Source organism: Parus major, chromosome 2 (assembly GCF_001522545.3).
Source record: "Parus major isolate Abel chromosome 2, Parus_major1.1, whole genome shotgun sequence".
Classification (NCBI taxonomy): domain Eukaryota; kingdom Metazoa; phylum Chordata; class Aves; order Passeriformes; family Paridae; genus Parus; species Parus major.
Genome location: NC_031769.1, coordinates 124,287,678 through 124,309,218, shown reverse-complemented (window position 1 = coordinate 124,309,218; position 21,541 = coordinate 124,287,678).

Below are 21,541 nucleotides of genomic sequence, written 5' to 3'. Positions count from 1 at the left end.
TTAGAATAAAAGCAGTAAGGAAAAGACAGAAAAATAAATTTTATACTGTGAGTAAGACAAAAGAAAACCAATTGCAAAGTCTGATTACTGGAAATAAATCTGATATATTACTCTCTCTTCTTTAGTTCTGAAAGGAAAGAGTTCTTTTTAAATCATGAATTCATGGACCTTATTAAATGCAATATAAACTCTTGGGAAAGAGTTGATGGGAAAATATTCGAGTATTTGAGACCTACTTACTCCTGTTTCATCTCTCTCTGAAGGTTTTCAGCATCTCCTGTGCTTGTAGCACACTGAATCAGCCAATGAAGGGGATCAGGATCCCTTTATCTGTCTGGCTGCTTGCAGGAATCACATTGTATGAGCTATCCTCATCAATCCCAGTGGTTAAGTGCTAGAGACACACTTTCTTTTAAGGGCTTTCCTTTTTGAAGATGCAAAGAAAGAAAATTATGTTAGATGAATATTTTTAAAATATGTAAAATCTTAGGGATGAATCAGTGTAAATTTAAAAAAAAAAAAATACTGCACCTATGCAAGTTCTATGTCCATAGATCAGGGATTTATCTTTTTAAACCCTGTATCAAAACATCACAGACATCTAATTAAGCTGAATACTCATTAAGGTAGTCAGATAGCTTTTTTACACTGTTGACTCAAGAAACAGATCACCAAGTATCGTACATCAGATTAAAAATTAAGTCATTCATTCACAGACTCACAGGCTTCTTGGCCAGAAGAGCTTCAGGCAATCATCAGGTCCCATCTGCTGTTCAGAGTGGGACCATCACCAACACTAGACCAAGTCAGCTGTGTTGATGTCTAGGCATAAATCTCAAAAGCTTCCAAGTATGCAGATTTCACAGGGTTTTTTTTGAAAGGTGCACTATATCCCCAGTGAAAATTTTTTCTAATGTCTGACCTCAGTCCCATTTGCTAGTGTTTGGGCCCTTGTATCATTTGCCAGTGCTGAGGACCTGTGAGCTTTGTCACCTTTGCAGCCACTCTTCAAGCAACTGCTGGTCACTCTTGCAGTCTCTCCTTTTGACCCAGCTCCTGCAGAGCCTTCTCATGGTGCTCTCGGCCCCTTGGAGCTCTCCCCTGCCTCACTGCTTTCTTGGCACTCTTACAATGGGGAGTCCCAAAGCAGACCCAAACTAGAGCACAGCAACTTGTCTGTGTGCACTGGCCATAGACTGTAGTCCAGGATGTAGTTTGCTTTACATATGAGAAGAATAATAAAATGGAAAAAAAAAAATATCCTTATTTTAAAATGTTGGGAAATGATGGGATACGAGCAGGCTTCAGAAAATGACCTTGGGGCTAAAGCAAGTCCTGTTGAAATTACCACCTCTGATACCAGTATCAGTAATGTAGGGAAGCAAATACTGTGCCAGAGGAATGATCAAAAAAGGAGCAGAGAACAACAGAGCACAGCACCATGCCCTTTTGCAAGTAAAAACTAGTTTGTACAGTTTTAGTCCTGTTTCAGAAGGACTTAGTAAAAGCAGAAAAGATAAAAGGGTTGCAAACATAAACAAAGACTGATTCTTTACTAGTCATAGATACAATGAGTAATTCAGAATTCATCAGCCTGATGATCAATCAACTGAGTGAAGGTAAAAAGAGGTTTGTAAAATTGTGAATGGCATGAATGAAAGAGGATTTTCAAGACAACTACTAGTATATATCACATTAAAAATTGGCAGCAAAAGCAAAACTGCAAGTATTTTTAAGAAAATAAGTAGTTAATCTGGGATTCTTTCTTACCACTGAATATTTTGAATGCTGGAATTCTACCATGGATCAAAACCAGAACCTGGACAAATAAAGAAAAAATTGAAGATTATTAGAAGTCATACCTCTACCTTGGTAAGTGCTACTACTACAGATTGGTAGAGGTTGAGAAAGTCTATTTATCTTTTTATTAAGCATTTTCCACTGGCCAGTGTTGGAGGTAGGACACTGGGAACTAGAATATTGCTTGGTAATTCCATGCAGCTTCTTGATATATATGTTTTTCTGTTGTTCTGAAAATAAAGTTTATAATATTATTTGTTTTTCTCCTGAATTTAAATAAAAAAGACCATGATTCATAGATTTCTAAATCCTCCACAGAAAGAGCACTTCTGTCCTGTTAATGCCAGTCCACCTCCTAAGTCCAGTAGTGTGAATGGAAAGATGTGAGCTGACTTTATTATTAAGTCCAGTGGGAATATGGCAACTGAGAAACAGGCAATTTGGAAAGTGAATTCACTACCCTGTCAAAATTTGTTATATCTTAATCCCCCTGACACCTCTCCTGCAGGGAAGTAAAATAATAAAAAATCTCCCTAGCCTTTTTGTTACTTTATGTGTTTTGTTCCCAATTAGCAAGACTTTCCTCTTCCATGTATAGATGTCTAGTTTATGAGCTTTATTAAGTTAGAGGCAAGGCTTCAAAATAACTGGTGACAGCTTTTTCTAGGTCTGAAAAAGATTTTTTGGGGACACTGTTTCTAATACTGAAAATTAAAGTGTTCTCCCTAAGGTTACTACATACTTCAGTTTTTCACATCTGCCACAGTCCTCTTCAAAAGTATGGAAGTGATTTCTTTTGTGCTATCAATAAAACAGACTTTTTTTCCTTGCTTTTTAGTGAAACCTAAATAAAAGTAGCAGAGCCAATCTCAAAAAGCCACTTGAAGATGTTTTGTAAACACTGTGATTTAAATTAATTTCAGCATATGAAGCCATATTCTTAGAACATACTAAACAAAAGCTGAATCAGTATATAGAGAGTCCTACTGCTTTTTCCTCTCTGCAGTCAGGATCAAAAACCACTGGAGTTCTTGAGGAACTTTCTATTTGACATCAAAGGGCTTTGTATCCAAACTAATCATGGGATGTGGTTAATCTCTGTAGAATCTCTGATATGGACTTTTAGCCAATTTTGCAGTTTCAGTTAGTGTGTGTTCAGGGCTCTTGTACTTCCATGGGCATGGTTGTCTTGCACACGGTTTAACCTTTTTGCTATTGTGAGCATCTTCATTTCATGTACTTGGCTTCCAGTGCAGGCAGGAACTACCAAGAGCCACTGACTTCCCTGGCTGGCCAGACCCACCCAAATGCAGCAGCTGAAATGCCTGGGACAGCCTGTGTTGGGCAGCGTGGCTGAGATCCTGGGCTGCCAGGTCATGGGGTGAGATCCAGGCTGCCACAGCTCTGGTGCTGGCACGGAGCATCACATCACAGCTGAGGTGCTGCTGCATGGGGGTGTCTGACCAGAGAGAGTGGCCCTGCTTTTGCTTCTGTCCCTACCCTGACGGGCTGTACTTGCAGCCATCTCTTAGGTCTTCAAGGGCTGTTTGTGCAGGTGGGTTCAATTATCCTTGTATGGCTTTTGCTTCCCCATCCACAAGCAGTCCAGGTAATTCCCTCCCCACTGACCCTGCCAGCTCCTGTGCCTGCCCAGTGCTGCTCCATAACACAGGCTTTGGAACGGGGATAGAATTTAAAGGAAGTGAGAGGTAACAACCTATTCATAACTACTTCAGACATAGACATTTGTGTTTAAAAGTGCAATCCCAGGCTCTTATAACTATCACTTAAAAAGAAAAAAAACCCAATGAAAAGCAAAGCTGAACCTGTCATATACAAGGTCTGTAGTGTAGTAATGGTACTATATATTATTAGTATAGTATATATTTCTGTCAGTGCTTAAATGTTGTTCATGTCTGCACATTCAATATCACTTTTTAAAGCTTTCCTCTAATACTTTGGATTGGAAGGAAGAAAGAAAATAAATTCCAGCTTTTTACACCTCTCTGGCAAAGGCTATAAATCACTTTTTCTTCGGGGACAAATATGTAATCTCCTATATAATCTCTGACCTTAATAAGGAGACAGAACAAACAAAAGCAATTTCTCCTGTTGTAAAACTGTGCGTACATAAACATTTTAGAGAACCTGGTGACTCTTGATAGGAGTATCTGAAGAAAAGCAGAATTCTCAGAGAGACAAAGAATTTCTATTACTAGGCACAAGAGAGAAATGCTTTGAGTGTTTTCAGAGGTAAATTAATATATTTGGAATTAATATATTAATATATTTGGAGTCCTGTGCATTTCTCTACCAATTACTGATTTCTAAGAAGAAAAAATATTTCTGTACCATACAGATGGCAGATTTGTGGTAATCCTACCTTACTTCTGTCTAGGATGTCTCCTTCAAATTAGAAATGGAAGAGGAAAAAGTTTCTAAACCTGGCCATACATTAAAGGACCTGAGGAATGGTAAATTCATATTCAGTGCAGAGCCCTGAGTTTAAAGTAAGCACAAAAACTATTAGCATGTCAGCTCCACACTGCTCCTCTGAAATGTTCATTAATAAACTGTGTGGCACAGTGCCAGTGGTGACAAAGAAGGAAATAATAACTATATTTGTATAATTGGTAATGCCTTTCTTTTTTTTCCATGCAAATGGTAACTTTGAGCTTTGGTATATTTTGTAGTCTAATTCCACATTGCTGTGGTCCATGTTCAAAATTCAGAGCTTCAGAATTCAGAGCTTCAGTAATTCAAGGTAAATAATGGACACATGCCTTGAATTTTTTTCATCATTTTACTGCTAAAATTGCTTTTCCTCCTTTGCTTTCTCTATTGGTAGTGAACTCCCAAGTCTGAGGCTTGCATTGGATACCATTTGGTATTCTTTACCTAACACAAAGACTCATGAGTAAAACAGATTTGCCACATGATCACAAAATATTCTGAGTTGGAAGGGACCCAGAAGGATCAAGTTCAGCTCTTAAGTGAATGGCCCATACAGGATCAACCCCACCACCTTGGTGTTTCTAGCACTGTGCTCTTCAGTAATTGAGCTAATCATGCCCTGTGAAACCACTTCAGAAACATCTTCAAATAGGGATTCATTAAATTTGATTAATCACTCGTGTCAGTACAATTTAAGCAGGATTCATTCAAATTTAAAGAAGAGGAAAAGCTGGCCAACACAGGCCATTAAAGACCATGGACCAGGGTGCTCAGCAGGATTTCAACTTCAAAGCAGGCTTTCTCCTCAGAGCCAGCCCATTGTCCTGTAGTGACAGAGACAAAATGAAAGTTCTGCTCCAATGTGATGGTGTTGGTGGCCTTGTCCTTCACCACTACAAAATGCACCATTCAGGATAGGGAGCAGAGGGTGGGTCCCAGGTGGGATCACATGAAAGAAGACGGGATGGTAAGGGGAGGTTTTGGGGTTAACAGTATGTTACAGAGCACAGAGATGAGTTGGAGTCACAGAGCTCTGGGCTGGAGGCAGGCTGGTGCATCTCCCCTCACTCATATGTGGTACCTTCTCTGCTGAGCAGGTGTGTTCTTCCAGCCCAGCATGCAGGTCATTCTCCCTGCTGGAGGTGAGGACAGCGCTGGAAGCTGCCCTCCTTCCTCTCCCAAACCACACACTGCCCCCAGGGTGAGGAGTAGCCTTGGCTGTTCAAGCAGCAGTGACCCTTCTGTCCTCAGGTTTTTGAATGCCCTCAGAAGCCACTGACTCATCTACTTCTTTTGCAATTACAGATCTTCTACTCTCAAATTCTCTATTTCATACCTGAGTGGTTCTAATATTTTTTTACAAGAATAACTGTAATTGCAATGCGTTTCTTGGTTTCATCTACAGTATCATTATGCAAAGCAAAAGACTGGATTCAGCAACCTGTTAAAAAGACTGAGGGTTTGGGGTGGAATCCTGTGAAAATGTGAATGTGATATAAGCAAGGGATTATTTGATTTTATTTTCATGAGTTTGGTTAGATTCTTATTTCACTTTTGATGACACTCCCTCTTGGATTCCACATATTTCATGTTTGTAAGTCAAGGAAGTTTTGGTCCATAGGATGACACCTAGAAAAAATGCATCTAGAAAAAATAGATACATTTGGTTTGTTAGAATTATAATAGGAAGAATAAAATATTAGGTAAATTCAGCCTCAAACTTCAGAATAAATTAAAGGCAATTATATTAGCTGTTTTACATGGCAAGAAATCAAAGATATTGTATTTATAATACACCAATCTAATCCCAAAAATAGTCTTAATAGTCTTTAAACCTATTCAAGTAAGCCCTCACATGTTAAAGCTAAAGATGATAAAGCAGTGGCAATAATTAAAAAACCTATGTTTATATTGCATTATTCATAACAAACAAATTCAGTTTTGCATCATGTATCTAACTTATTTTTTCTAGGTAACTCTTTCATAATATTGAAAATATTGATATCAGTTTAAAGGTAACAAATATTTTAAAGCAGTTAGTGTAGAAAGAATATATTTATTATACATATTACACTCTGAAAAATCATGGGATTGACCAAAGCAACAATGAGAAGGGAAAAAAGGAGCCGTTATCTTAATTTTTTCTTTTGACTGTGGTAGCCTCTCTTTAAACAACTCTCTTTAAACAACTCTCAGTATGAAATTCTTGTGAAACATAGTATAGGGAAACATCACTCAGATCCTCCAGATGAAGCTCCTGGTTGGTATCTTAGACAAATCCCCATTTTTGGTCTTTCAAGTCTTATGTTCCATTGCAAAAATATGCTGTATCTTTTCTGAAGATATTTGCCAGGGTGTTATAGATGCCAGTCTGTCATGCCTGGAAAACTCTTGGCTTGTTCTTATCTGAGTTGGCTCTCCAAGAGAATAGTGATTGTATCAGACACAAGAACTGGTCCTTGGTTTGTGCAATGGTGCTCCTTGCCTTCAATGTTTATAGACATTGCTATAATATTTTTGACATTTCATAAAGGCTCACATCATCCAGATCAATGCTGAGCTGCTGCAGCAGCCAGGAATATCTGTAATTGGAAACATTATCAGGTATTGAAAATTGAATGTATTCTTCTCAACACATCAGCTTCTTTAATATGAGCAATTTTGTTTGCATGCTTGGCAAGACTGAAAGTGTTCTTTTGGCTAGTACCCATTTTCTTGATATGTAGCTTAATCTTAAATCTTGTACTTAAATCTTTCTATAATTTGATGTAAATCCAGAATATTTCAGTTCCCATTCTCTACTGCTGTTGTCGCTGTGCTCTGAGATTGATGCTATGTTCCAACCACACTGTGGATGTGTTCCACTAGAATATAATGTGGGTAAAAATGAGTAAACAAAGAGTTTGTAAAAGTGGTTTGGGATCATTCACAATGAAAGTGCTGTGCTGCAAGTATATATTTTCTGGCCTGGATAAACACTACTTCCTGATTTCACCAGCTGAAAGATACAGCTAAGTTTACTAGAGCTCGTATGGAACAGAATACATCTCTGGAGACTACTCAAACTGATATGAGACCAGATACTGAAATTTTAAATTTTTCATCACCTTAAATAAAAAAAAGAAGGAGGATAATTAAAATTCCTATCGGGACACAAGTGTAGAAGATGATGTTCATCCTACTATTCAGTTTATTCAGCAGTTCTTCAGACTAATGTGGCCTTTTCAGTATTCCTTTGAAAAAAAAAGAGAAAAAGATGAAAAGTTCATATTTTATTGCTTTAGCTTGAATTCCCATATTTGCAAGAGATTGATAACATAAGGCAAACAGTCAGTGCTACACTGCAATTTAGAATGGCCTTTTTCTTTGCCAAAATGCTGATTAAGAGAGTTCTGACCTATATTGTTTTTTACAACTGTGACCTTTCACATGCACAAAAAAATGGAAGTGCTGATAATTAACCTCAATGAAATGTGACTTAAAAACAGTACCAGATTTTTATAAGCTCCTAAGTAAAATATTTTTTTCTTCTTAAAATACCTGGGGCTGATTCTGTGTGTGGCATTGTAATTCCAAAACTTCAGGCTTAAGGCTAAACTTAGAGATGCAGTTTTGAGAGACAAAGCAGCTAACTGTAAATATTTTACTGAGATATTTATCCAAATTTATGCTTAAGAAAGAATTGCTTCCAGATACTTCCAACAAACAATTTTATGATTTTATGATTCTAAGTCCATTAATTTCCCCTTTCTTGCATCATTAGTCTGTAAGTGTACTGACTACAGAAGTGCTCAAATTAAGTCAATACAACTAATTACTTACAGGCCTGGGTGAGCATGGAGTTTCACCCGAGAACCAAATTTGCAAATCATCCTTTATTCTTTTTTTTAAAAAAAATCTTCTGCATCTGAACCCTATAAAATTTGTCTTGGGACATTAAAATTTGAAAATTAATTTTGTAGTATGGGTTGAACAGCCAATATTTATGCTGGCTGATGAAAGCACCAGCTGTGAACAATCAAATCCAAATAATAAATACCTGTTTTCTCTATTGTTTCTGGGGGAGAAGCAGTTTATTGTACTAGCTTTTGCAGCTGGCCTATTGTAAGTTTATTTTACATGAAATGGTTGTGGGGAATGAATTAATCAGTTTGTAGAGTTGGCACTTGCAGAAAAAGATATCCACTAAAAAGTGTATTATTATAAAAAAAATATTTGTCAATTTTTTGTCTGTTGGATAAAGGAGAAAAAAAAATTCTAAAATTGACTTGGAGCTGAACTGATGATTTTGGATGTGTCAAAGTGACAGAAGAGATTAGGACCATTAATATTGTGACCATTATCACAATTATGACTGTGCTGAAGTCTGCAATTCAAAAAGGATCAACATTTGTATCTAGATATGAATTCATGTCTAATATCTGTGAAATAAGTCTCATCCAGGAAGAAATAATTTTCTCTGTCTAGCTGAGATGTCAAGTGTAAGCAGTTAACTAAGTTTGTGCAAAAACCAAGGTATTTCTTTTTATGTTGAAAATAGAAAATTGAAATACTGTCAGGAGGTTTTGGGTGAAGTTTATAAAAATTATAGAGGGGATGGCTATTTTTGGGAGGGTGTCTTCCTCCCATATTTATTTTTATTTTTTTCCTCTTTCCAGCAGCAGCCCTTTTCTACTTGAAAAACAGACTGAAAAGTTTTATTGCATTACATGGAGATCCCACAAACAATTTTAATGAAGCAAAATGACTGAGCTACCAGAGAGCAATAAGAAGCAAGTGTGGCAAGACAGGTATAGGTCATTGCTCTTGTTATCTTTTGGGTTATTTTTTTTATTACTGTCTAGTGTCAGAGCAAGTTGGAGAGCTTTTTCCTGAATCTCCATAGTTAACATATCATACTGAAACTGAATTCAGATTTTGATGATTTTAGAATCTCTGAAAAGGGTATTTATTTTAAACTATTTTTGTATGTTTATTATTTGCATCAGGTGCTGTTTCTCACTAAGTCCTAAGAAAATTATTTCATAACATAATGTTAATCCCAGTCATTGCCTAAGAAGTTTCTGTAGTAGTACCTACAGTTTCTTGTAGCTGAAGGATTGTTTCACTTGAAGACAGTAGTTCTTTACTCTTGGTTGTTGTAGATGCTGCCTTCAAGTTTTATTGAAGCTGAATAAGATTTAATTATGGTAAATTGTCTGTCTATACCTGTTGGCCCCTGTGCATAGCAATCTGCATTAGTACGACAGTTTTGCATGTGACAGAAATGCCTCATATGCACCATGTGGAGTAACACATTTCCCTTTGTAGGAGGACATCTGCTACCCTCTGGTTCATGGTTTCAAAACCCAGATGGGCCAAAGAGGTTTCAGCTCTGATGCATGTCAGCACAATTCCCACTGCTCTGTACAGCATCACTCTGTTATAGGTGATTTCTCTGAGGTTTACTCGTTTGGGTACTACTGCAGTATTAAAAACTAAGTTCAACAGTTCTGCTCCATTTGCCCTCAGTTTTTTTTTTTTTTTTTATTTCAAACAGGAGCTGATGGTACTACTTCTACAAATCTGAGGACTTCCACACAATTTTCAGAAGGAGATATGTATATTCAACAGGGAAAATACCTTGGTTCTCCTTTCCTTTCTTCCGTGGAAAAGGTCTGAGTTGGGCTGGTAGTATGGGAACAGAACATGGATTCACATCTTCCAAGGAAAGTAGCCCTCTGCTCCACTTATTACTGACAGTGAGCTCTGAGCTCACCAAGCTGAATCTATCTTAAACAGATTTGGGAAAGAGAATCTGATCCATATCCAACAACATTTCATGATCACGTTATTAAGATGTTGTTTGACCAGTATCTGCTACTGCAGATGCTGAAAGCAGAATGTTGTTATTTTTGCCTGTGAGTTTTGTTTGACTGGTCTTTAATCCAGCACTTGATTTTATCCATTCCAGACACTGTGATGTGTTGCATACCTTCATCTTTCAAATCAGTCTTACTATGCACTAAAGTTTGAAAGTCAACCAACTTCTCTAAGCAGTGACATTAAAAACCAAGAGAACTTCCTTTAAACAGCCTCTTGACAAATACAAAGTATTAGCACGTTTCACAGATTCAAATATTCACAGACTGTTAAGTCAGAAAAAACACAGCTGTGTTCATCTAATCTTACTTGGATAACATGAATTACAATATGGACAATTATCTGGAATAATTCAAAGTACAAATCCATCCAAAGTATGAATTATTGCTGAAATTAGGGAAATTATTATGTTGCTGTTGTAAAAACTGCTCCTCAGTAATCAGTTTGGCACTTTATTTTCAGTCATGTAGCCAGAAATTCTTTTATGTCTCATCCTAATGTAGTGAGCAAAGTTTGCTGACAGAAACAGCATAGGATAATGCAGAGGCCTGTTAGACACTTTCTGAACTGAGCTGAAATATGGAACAGGACAAAATTAACAAAGTCTGAGCAGTGAAGCCAGGAGTAGGGCATCCAGCTCAGATGTAGGCAAGGTTTTATAAGGGTTTGTTTTTTGGTTTTGTTATACAAGGCCAAATGAAACACCTAAATTTAAAGGAAATTATAGATAAAGAAGGAAAAAAAAAAAACTTGTTTCAAAAAAGTATACGGGTAGAACAGGAGAAGACTGGGAAAGAGATAAATTTCTGTCACGGGTAAGAGAAGGAAATACTTGAAATTCTGCGAACAAAAATGTTGCTGCATTGACAGAAGATGTTGTGTTGACAGATAAAGAGATCATTTGGGGCTCTTAAGACCACCAGTACCTGGATGAAATAATGTTATATCAATATCATTAACTTTTTGAGCCAAACTTATAAGGTTGTTAAACTTCAAAGATTAGTTACACCAGATTTACACCAGTCTAAGAAGCAGAAAAATAGTTGATGCAGAAATAAAAATTAGGAATCAAAATAAATTTTGATTTTACCAAATTAAAAAATAAAAATTTTGATTTGATTTTATCAGGTTTCCTCATTTTCCCAAGTCAAAACCATTATCTTCTAAAATAAACGTTAACTATTTAATTTTAAATTAGATAAAGAGCTGTGCTCTCATGATCCACAGAATTCATTAAACTTCAAAATGCATAATTTATTTGCTTGCTATCCAGTTAAAATACCAATTAAACACTTCACCTTGTTAATCTTTAATCAAGAAAATGGATGCTACCTTTTAACTCTTATTCAAGTCTCATATTATAGCATAACAACAACAACTCCTCTCATTTATGAGGACTTTGATGTTGCATCCAGCTGTGTTGATAATGTAACAGCCATGCAGCAGTCCCTGGTTATTTCCATTCTTGTTTATCGAATTCATATGGTAGTAGAGATGACTGAAATATCTTGCCTAAATTATTAAAATAATTTAATACATTTTGTCACTTATTTGAGATAAGCACCTAGCATTTTCCATCACTTTTCTTTGTAAGATTTTTTTTTGCTATGTTTATGTCAAGCTTCTCTTGCTAACGGTTCCTGAGAGAATTTTTGTTTGTTTATTAGTTTGTCTTGTTTGGTATTATTTTGTCTTTTAATTTTCTGAGCAGTGGGTGACTCGGATAAACCACAGCCACAAGTGCCTAGCATACACCTCTGTCTATGGTGGTGTTTCTTTCACCCATAACTTTTACATGGCACATACCCCTGGGCCAGTGTGAGATGTGTGTGGGGAGGCCTGATTTGCAGTGGTGGTAAGAGATAAGGACCTCCAGGGAGCCAGAGACAATGGCCTGCAGGATAAATCAATGTCTCTCAAAGACAGAACAGCTATTTGGCTTAATATGTGCCTTGAAGATGCCTGCTTGTGTTTGATGTGGAGATGGAGGCGCGTGGTGATGACCATTTAGGGATTGGCTCTTGAGAATTTGCCAAAGCTTGGTCTCAGTGTTGAGATTTTAAACAGGAAGTTTTCACTTAAGTTGTACCCATACCAGTGTCATATGAGCTTTAAGTCTCCTCTCAATCTCACTACTCACACTCTGCCACAGGAATTTAGCTCTGAGGCCAGGTCTTAAAGGGCCTGGGAATCGTTTGCATCAACAGAGAAGTAACACAATAGTGGCTATAGTCAAAGCAGACTAAATAATAATTGGATTTTCTCTAGTAGAAATAATTTAAAAATAGAAAAATTAATTTAATCTATGCTCTACATTAAAAAGCAAATTTAGGCATGTAAACAGGAATATAGTTTTTTCAGCTGTGAATTATAATTTTACACTGAAAAAATGGTCTGCAAGATGTGTGGTATATTCTTAGTGATCAAGGTTTCATTACCATGTTATTCTGAGCATGTAACTGAAGAAGGCTCTGAAATGAGGAGTAATCCCCTTCATCAACCTGATAAAATGGCAACTAAACTTTTGGACATAGGAGCCATCTTTCAGGTACCCGTTTTGCCTTCATCTTTTAGAAGGAGAATGGCTTCCTTGCGAAAATACAAAATTGTATCTTTCTGCTGAAAGGTATTTTCATTGAGAGTTTAATTTACTTTGGTAGGATAAAATGAATGTTCTTTTCTAGTATTTGCTTCTGAGTTAGTAGTTTCTTTGTTTTTATTATTTCCAGGTTTCTCAGTGGAGGAACAAAGAGGAAACAGTTGCCAGAAAATCATATCAGGAACAGCCTTAATAAGTTGGGGTTCTGAGTTTTTTAAAGTGTTACTTTTAAAAATTAGTATTTTTTTTTTCATTTTAGCTCTTTATACTAGAGTTCTTCACTCATATCTAGTCTCCTGAAACCTTTATTAAGGATCCTGTGTTTTATGACATCCTCTTGCTCTTTTAAATTGAAGATACATTATTCTCTTTTGCTGCTATAAACTACAAAAAATGTCTGCCAAAAAATTTACCCAATAAATAATTACTTCTTGGTTTGCATTATCTAAATAGCTGTGTAGAATATTTTCCATTAATTCATGAAATATTCACTGAAGGGCATGAACTGAGCTAACAAATATGCAATGAAAATATGCCATGACATTTTTTCTAGGAGTTTTCTTCTGATACCATAGATCTGGAATCTGGCAAAAGATGTTGCATTTTAAGGTAGTTTGCTTCCTCTCATTTATATTTCCATCTCTGAAAAAGCTAGCACTGTTCTCGTTCCCATGTTATTAATGAACACTGAGGAAAATTTCTATTTATTATCTCTGACTAATGCTATTTCACAGCTTTCAAATATCCTCTACATCCTGTCAATTTGGTGCATGGGAGAATGGTGTTTTTGTGTTACCAGGCTTCACTCCTATCTTGCCAGGCATTCATGGCTGAGAAGTATGCCAATCAATTGATAAAGAAAAGATAATGAAGCGTAATCAGCTTTTGCAATAAATGGCAAACCTCCCAATCACTGACAGGGTCTGTGCTTAGTACTGTTATATTTTTCAGTTTTCAAAAGCTTCATGCAGCTTTTGCATCTAATCCTGCTCTGTGCGCTGTATTCTTGCAGGCCAAGTTCAGCCCTCTGGCCATGCATACTCTCAGCCTTAGCTGACCTCTTCAGAATTTTAACTTTGTTTACTCCTTGGTGAAAAACACCCCAAACTTCATATCCACTTTGGGGCACTTCTTTTTGTCTTTTCCTCTTCTGAAACTTGATTTTATCTTTGCCGGTTAAGGACTGATTTTGCCAAGAATTGACTTATTTTGTTTCAAGAGTGCTCAAAAAAGTCAGCATTTGGCTTTATAAAGGAAACAGAACTCTTAATAAGAAAAATAACGGGATTTTTCAGACTGTTTGGAAGAAATTGCAAATTTTCCTCTCCCATATTTTATCTCTAGTGAACTCCTTTTTATTGATTTAGATAAGATGCTTGTATCTGCGGTCAGAACTGTCAGAAATAGTTGATCCCAGCAGCAACGGGCCAGGAAACATTGTGCCAGCCATGAATCCTATTGCTGTGCAGCTCATCTGCGTGTCCAGAGCTTTGTCACAATTACACCAAGACCCTGAAGTCTCCCTGGCTCTTCTGGCTATAGTAAATGGCAAACCTCCAATATAGCCGTAAGGTAGTTTGGATGGCCCTTTTGCAAGGGAACATAGTGACCCAATCCTGACTCAGAGACTGGCTGAGCATCAGGCCCTGTTCTTGTGCTGTCCCATGCCAGAGACAGAAGCATCAGCCCCAAGGACATGGAGAACACGTGCATTAGCTGGTGCTGTATGGTTTATCAGTCTGTGTGGGCATCAGAATGAATATGCTGCACTGTTTTAGGATACATGATAAGAGTAGGAGACAAGACTTTTAAAATTACCTAATTAAAAGAGCTCTTTTGGCTTTCAAATTTTGATAAGGCATTCATTGGGATTCAGCTCTAACTTAGGTACATCTACTTTCTTGCCTTGGATGCAGAAGGATTCTTCATTTGCACAAATATCTTTTCATGAAGGGTGAAAATATCCAGTACATAATTTACTGTGGTAGAAGAAATTTTATTAACGCTCAGTTTCCTTTAGTAGCCTACAAACCACTGAATAACTTCTCAACCATATTAACTGTAAACAGAAAATATGACTCTAAAGCAAAATAATCATCTTGCATTCTCTTAATTTCCCACGTATTTTTCCTGAAATTTGCTGTTAAATTTTAAAAAACATTGATAATCTGATCTTTGCTAGGCATAGCATAAACTATGTGATAATACTAGTGTCTGTTTTATTATAAATCAGAATATAGATTTTCAATATTTAATAAAATTTTCACACTTTTAACAAAACCTTGTAGGTTTGTAAATTCCAGTAAATTAATGAGGCAGCCCTGACTTGTCTGTGTCCAGGATTTTGCCCCACATATGCCTCATGTCAGTTTTACTGTTTCTCAAGTAAACATAGACTATTTTTGTGAATAAACCAGACTAGAATCTAGGCCTGAGGCATTATGCTACTAGTTTTCAACAAAATAAGACTTCTCCAAAAAGCTTTAGCTACTGCTGAGTGAAAGAATAATACAGAAAGTATCAGTGTTTCTTTTAAATAGGTCATCTTGGGGAAAAATGTTTGTCTCACTAGCTTGTATTCCATAATTTTATTTTATTTTATTTTATTTTATTTTATTTTATTTTATTTTATTTTATTTTATTTTATTTTATTTTATTTTATTTTATTTTATTTTATTTTNATTTTATTTTATTTTATTTTATTTTATTTTATTCTATTTTATTTTATTCTATTTTATTTTATTTTCCTTTTTTTATTTCTTTTTATTTTATTTCTTTTTATTTTATTTTTTATTTTATTTATTTTATTTTTTATTTTATTTTTATTTTATTTTTTATTTTATTTATTTTATTTTTTATTTTATTTTTATTTTATTTTTTATTTTATTTTATTTATTATTTTTAAATTATTTTTTATTTTTTTATTTTATTTTTTAAATTATTTTATTTTATTCAGTTAGAAATAACACAAGTCTGTTTGAACAATAGTTTCAAAAGTTTAAATTAAATAGAAGAATTAAACAACTGATAGATACTTTTGACACTAATTAGTTAAATGAAGCTCTGTTGAAAAGAAAGGCTTTTTAAGTACTCAAAAACAAACTTTACTGAGATTTCCACAAAAAAAGCAGTTCATTCTTTCAAAGATAATTCTTTTAGGGTATCCATTCAATGAGATTTTAATCATCATGGCTCCAGATGAATCTGTGATATGAAATACTGAAACAAGACTTTAATACAGTAATTTTAATGTTATTCCTTTGCACTCATTAAGTTTTATGAAAACTGTTTAATTATTCCAGACAACATCTCCTTGGTCTTGTGTTTTAGTTCCTCTCATGACATCCTGTGCAACATGAACAGCCAAGCAGGAGTTTCCATGCTTGGTGCCTACGTGATGGCCATGAATTAAATCTTACCAAGAACATCCCATCTTCTACTCTGTGATGCACTTTTCAACCAAGGAGATGATTGAAGAGCAGCTGTATAAAGGTGAAAAACAGTTTGCCCAGTGTTCTGCCTAGATCTGCTCATGTTATGGGAATTAGTGTGGTTAGGAGAAGCTTTATAAAGAAAGGAAGTAATATTTTTAATTTTCACTCTGATTTCTCTGTAGAGTTCCTCACACTGGTTTGCACAGTGTGCATGAGGTTGACCACTGATGAGACTGCACAGACCCTGAGGGGAGCAGAGCTCACCCAGTGTGCGGCTGTGAATTGGAGCTAGTGTCTCCAGAAATGTGCTGCTCCTGGCAGGGAAGGTCTCTCCCCCTTTCATCCTTATTCAGAACCAACAACTGATAAAAGCTTATACAGAGCAAGACTTATCTATAGAAAAATACATCTGCACACTGTGGTGTCAATACAACTGAATTCTCCACTGTCTGCTAGCCACTGGGCATGTCTTCATCTTCATCTCATAAAATCACAGAATCACAGAATGGTTTGGGTTGGAAAGAAACTTAAAAGGTCATTTGGTTCCAAACCTGCTGCCATGGGCAGTGACAGCTTTCACTAGTCCAGGCTGTTCCGAGCCCCATCTAGCCTGGCCTTAAACACTTTCAGGTATGGGACACCCACAAATTCTCTGGGATATCAGCTCCAAGTGTCTCACCACCTGACAGTTTCCATGTGGACATTCCTGCTATAGAGTAGGCATTCTGATGATTTTCCAGAATTTTATCTGGGGATCACTTTTATATTCGGTATAAAGAAGAACTTGCTTTGTCCTTTCTAGGTGGAGACTGTTCACATGCATTTGTATGATTGGAGTTGTCCATTTCTTTATCATTTTATGGATCACTAAGCTGTGGTGATAAAATTGAAAATAGTAAGAGCTAATCTTATAAAAAGGATCTCAGTGGCCTCAGATTTCTTACTGACCATTTGTGCTAGCTCATTTTTAAAGACTACCCATAGATGTGATAACTTAGAGAAACAGAGCAATAAACTAAGAACCATGACAATTTAACTGTATTTAATCTCAATGATGCAGCACACTCATCTTGAGGGGAAAATGAATCTGTCAACTTACAAGTTCTTCATATATGTTCAGAACTTGAAAACATTTTACAATCTGTTTTTAAAGTGTATTTCAAAATAATGCTTTTGCTATCCTTATAGAGAAAACAGCCTTGGCAAAAATGTTTGGGAAACCTCAAGCACTGACATTTTGAAATGATAGATTAAATTATTTCAGTGAAGGCTGGGGACATTATAGTCTTGGGCCAGTTTTACAGTGAAACTACAGTGAAACTATTCTGCATCATTTCCTACTACCAGCCAGTTAGCTGGCCTGAACCAGTTGTGTAATTTCTTTAAACTGGACATGGGTTATTCATCAAAATATCAAACCAAAATATTTCCAAAACATTGCAAGTTTTTTTGTGGTATTTTTTAAACATTTCTATTAGGCATATTATATTTGATGGCATAATGATGTGTAAAGCTAGTGCTTTTTGCCCAGTGTGCCTTGAAACACAGAAGTGTTCCTTGCAGTTAAGAGACATATTGAAGAAATCTGTAACTGGCAGCTCTTTTAATAAAGATCTCTATATAGTGTTCTAGTTTGGTTTTTAGAAAGCAAATCATTCTACTTGGCAGCTTTGACAAACAGAAGGTTGCTATTTGAAATACAAGAGATATTAATAAATTCTGTCATATTTACTACCTCATTGAACTTAATTTATTGTTATTTAAAATTTTACTGGTAGGATTCTGCACTGAGTAAGATGACATGAGAAGTGCTATGTGAAATGGGCACAGAAATACAGAAATAAACTTCCAAAGGGAGGGATTTTTTAGTTCACAATATATTCTCCATTTGAAAACATACTACATGCTAAAGAACAAGAATGAGCACTGGCTTTTGTTTGTCTGTTAAAATATTTTCCAGATTTGGAAGGTAATATACTCTGGCTCAGATGATCCTTCACAGACATTCAGAACAAATAGATGCTAACAAAACAGGGTGTCCTTTGTAGAAGGTATTTGGCAAATACTCATGATTGTCTAATATGTACAATCAAGGCCTGCTTATAACTGATGTGTACAGAAAAGAAAGTTTGCCAGTGTATTAATAGTTAGACCTGTTGTACTCTATAGTTATTTGCTTTACAATTTCTTGTAAACTGCAGTCAAGTGTGACACACAATTTTCTGAAAATACTGCTGACCACTGGATCTTGGAAGAATATGTCACTCAGCCTAATAAAGCATAAAATAACTTTTTCTTCTATTGTTGTGTACAGAAAAACATTATGTAGAAAGATTAGGAAAAAAAAAGAAACACGTAAATCCAAACCCCAAGCAAAAAATTTTTGTTCTCTTGTTGTATGGGGAAGAGAATTTAAAAGAAATGTAAGAACCCAAACCTTAACAAACTTATGAACACAATTATTATAAACCATTGCAAAACCAAAAAACAAGTTTCAGAGAAAGTTAGGAAAAAAACCCCTGACAATCTGTAAAGCACAATGGAAAAAAGATATCTGGTAAGCACATACTTGCATTAAGTCTAAGTGTACATATAGTTCTAAATTAATAAATACATTATTAATTTTTTTTTGTGGGAATCATTGCATGACTGTATTCCTTCAGAAGATCCAAATCTCCTTCAGCTTTTTCTAATGAGCACAGAAAATGTTCAGTACATTATAGATGTAGATCTTCAAAGTTTAGATTGCACCAAATTATTGAACAAAGGAGGAACCCCTCTGACATTTTCCCAGAGAAGTTGCAGCATGTATGTGAATGCTTGTTAATTCAAGGGCTACATTCCCTAATTCAGTTATGCAACACCCCATTAGTTTCCTTTTATCAATTATATCAAAGACCATATAAGTAGTTTTATCTAGTGCAGGACAGAATTTTTTAGCACACACAGTGTGATATGGTGTTGTGCAAAGTAGCAAACAACTCCACAGTATCAGTGAATTTAGCAAATAGAATTAGGCAGCATTCAGTCAAAATTTCAGGCAATTTGATACTATCTGTCCATTCCTCTCATCTTCCCTTTCCTAACGTCCCTGTTTCATTTTGCAGTGTTGACAACATTCCACAGAAATTAAAGAAGTGCAAGTCCATAAATGCAGGAAGAAGTGTTTTCTACAATTTTTCTGTTACTATAAACGTGTGCCTTGTGAACACACTTAGGGGAACAAAGCTTGTCTTAATAAATACTTTGTAACATTTGCAAGCATTGTGACAACGCACATTTGCCATCAGAGGTGAAAAATGAAGTACTGATTTGCAGGAAGAATACTGTCTCTACAAATAAGAATGTGTCCTGGTAAATATCTTGGGTGAGTCATCTCCAGGATGCAACTTTTTGTCTCTATCAGCTATAGGTGAAGTCTGGACAGATTTTTTTTTTTTTTCTGTAGGTTATGTGCTTTGATAAAGTGCTGAAGTTCATGTCCCTTTTTCATACCAGGGCAGAGGAGCAAATTAACAACTGTGTCAAACCTTAATGTTCAGTCAGCCCAGGTAATTGCTACTCTGAATGCTATAAATATTTGCTTATTCTCAAGGAAAGCAGAAATGAAGTCCCTGCTACTCAGAGTCTTCTGAAAAAAGCTTTTCTTGATTGCATTAGAATGTGGAATGAAAATGCTTTCTATCCCCACAATATTTCTGTTTGTTTACATGACTAATATAAAACTTGAAATGCAGCTTAAATGGAAGGGCAAGGCACATCATCTACTGTCTGGATTGTTTGCATAACACAACATGCTGCAAAGAGAGGGCTGTGAGATGTCATTTTATAGCTTATCTAAAAGATTCTGTTCACTTCTTATGTAATTTCCTAAATGTTACTTTTAATAACCTGATTAAATTTATGGAGTTTTCTCTATGTTATGTGTATGCCATATACACATACACAATACAATTCAGTATTCACTCACCACAACATCCTCATGTGAGTACAAAGTTTAAGTGAAGCTGTATAACTATCCACTCAAAAGTTTCTCAAATAATTCAGTATATCTTCCTTGGAAATAAATACACTGTGGTCTATAGCTGGTTGAATAATGCAAGAAGTTATTAATGGGCAATTATTCTACAAGAAATTGTTAAATTTACAACAGGTATTATTCACAATAGATTATTTGACCAGTTTCACTGTTGTGAATCAAATCTTCTAGGCAGCCAGGCTATCTCCTGTATGAAATACACAACTCAATGCTATTAAACTAAATTAAGTATTTCTGCGATATTATTCATGGTTCACTGTAGCCAAAGAAATACCTTATACTCTGCAGAGGTTTTTATGGTGATATAAAATACTTCAAATACCTTTAAAACTATCAGAGTATTGTCTTGGGGTTTTTCTGCAGTTAAATACATTCCTTCCTACATCACCATTTCTGTGTCATTTCAACATTTGTATTTTACAATGCCTGCATGTTGGCAGTCAATATACTCGAATTCATGAATAAATCATTTATTTGCAGACTACTCTCTGCAGTCTGCAGATTGAATACCTGTGAAGTCCAAGGACCTTATTGGACTTCAGTAGAGTATATTATATTTTATTATTATTTACTTATATCTTCCAACATCTTACAGTATGAAAAATACTGTGATGATGAGAAACAGAGATTGCAGTTGGTAATACACATGGGGTTTCTTTTCCAAGGGCAGGTAAGTGACCTGAAAAGTGTCAGGACTTGCTTGAACAGCAAGAAAGCTGCCCTGTGCCTCCAATGAGCTCATGGAAAAATCTGAGGAAGGGTGTGGCAACAGTTGTAAACAAAGGAGGAAACTGCATATTTTAAAGAAACTTAAAGTGATTCTATCTACCAATGTGGAATGATTCCTTGAACTGTAGCTTAAGATGAAAGATGGAAGATTAATCTCCAAACTTATCATTACAATTTTAAAGCCAGTGGAAGTCATTACATAATCTTTCCCAGCTTGAAGGAAAATATATGACTGAATAGGTTTTTACCTGATATCTGTAGGCAAAAAATCCATTCAAAATGCTAATTGTAAAAAAACACCTACATATCAACCAAGAGGGAAGTTAGTGTTACTCTAAGTTGGAAAGAGTTTATATCAAATAAAAATAAACCGATGAAAATCCAAGAAACTCAAATCTCTGTTCTTTCTTTCTAATTGTCTTTGATTTTCAGTTTTATAATCATAGTCTTTGTGTAAATAAGAACATTGGCCTCATTTCTCTAATTGACTATATTTTGATTTTCAGTCTTGGACTTTCTCACATTGCAGTCTTTAGTTAGTCCTTATTGGTGCTCTGTTTTACTTAGGAGTTACTATGTTTCCAATGTTTAAAATAAAATTCCTTTTTTTAGTTTCTGTCTTTG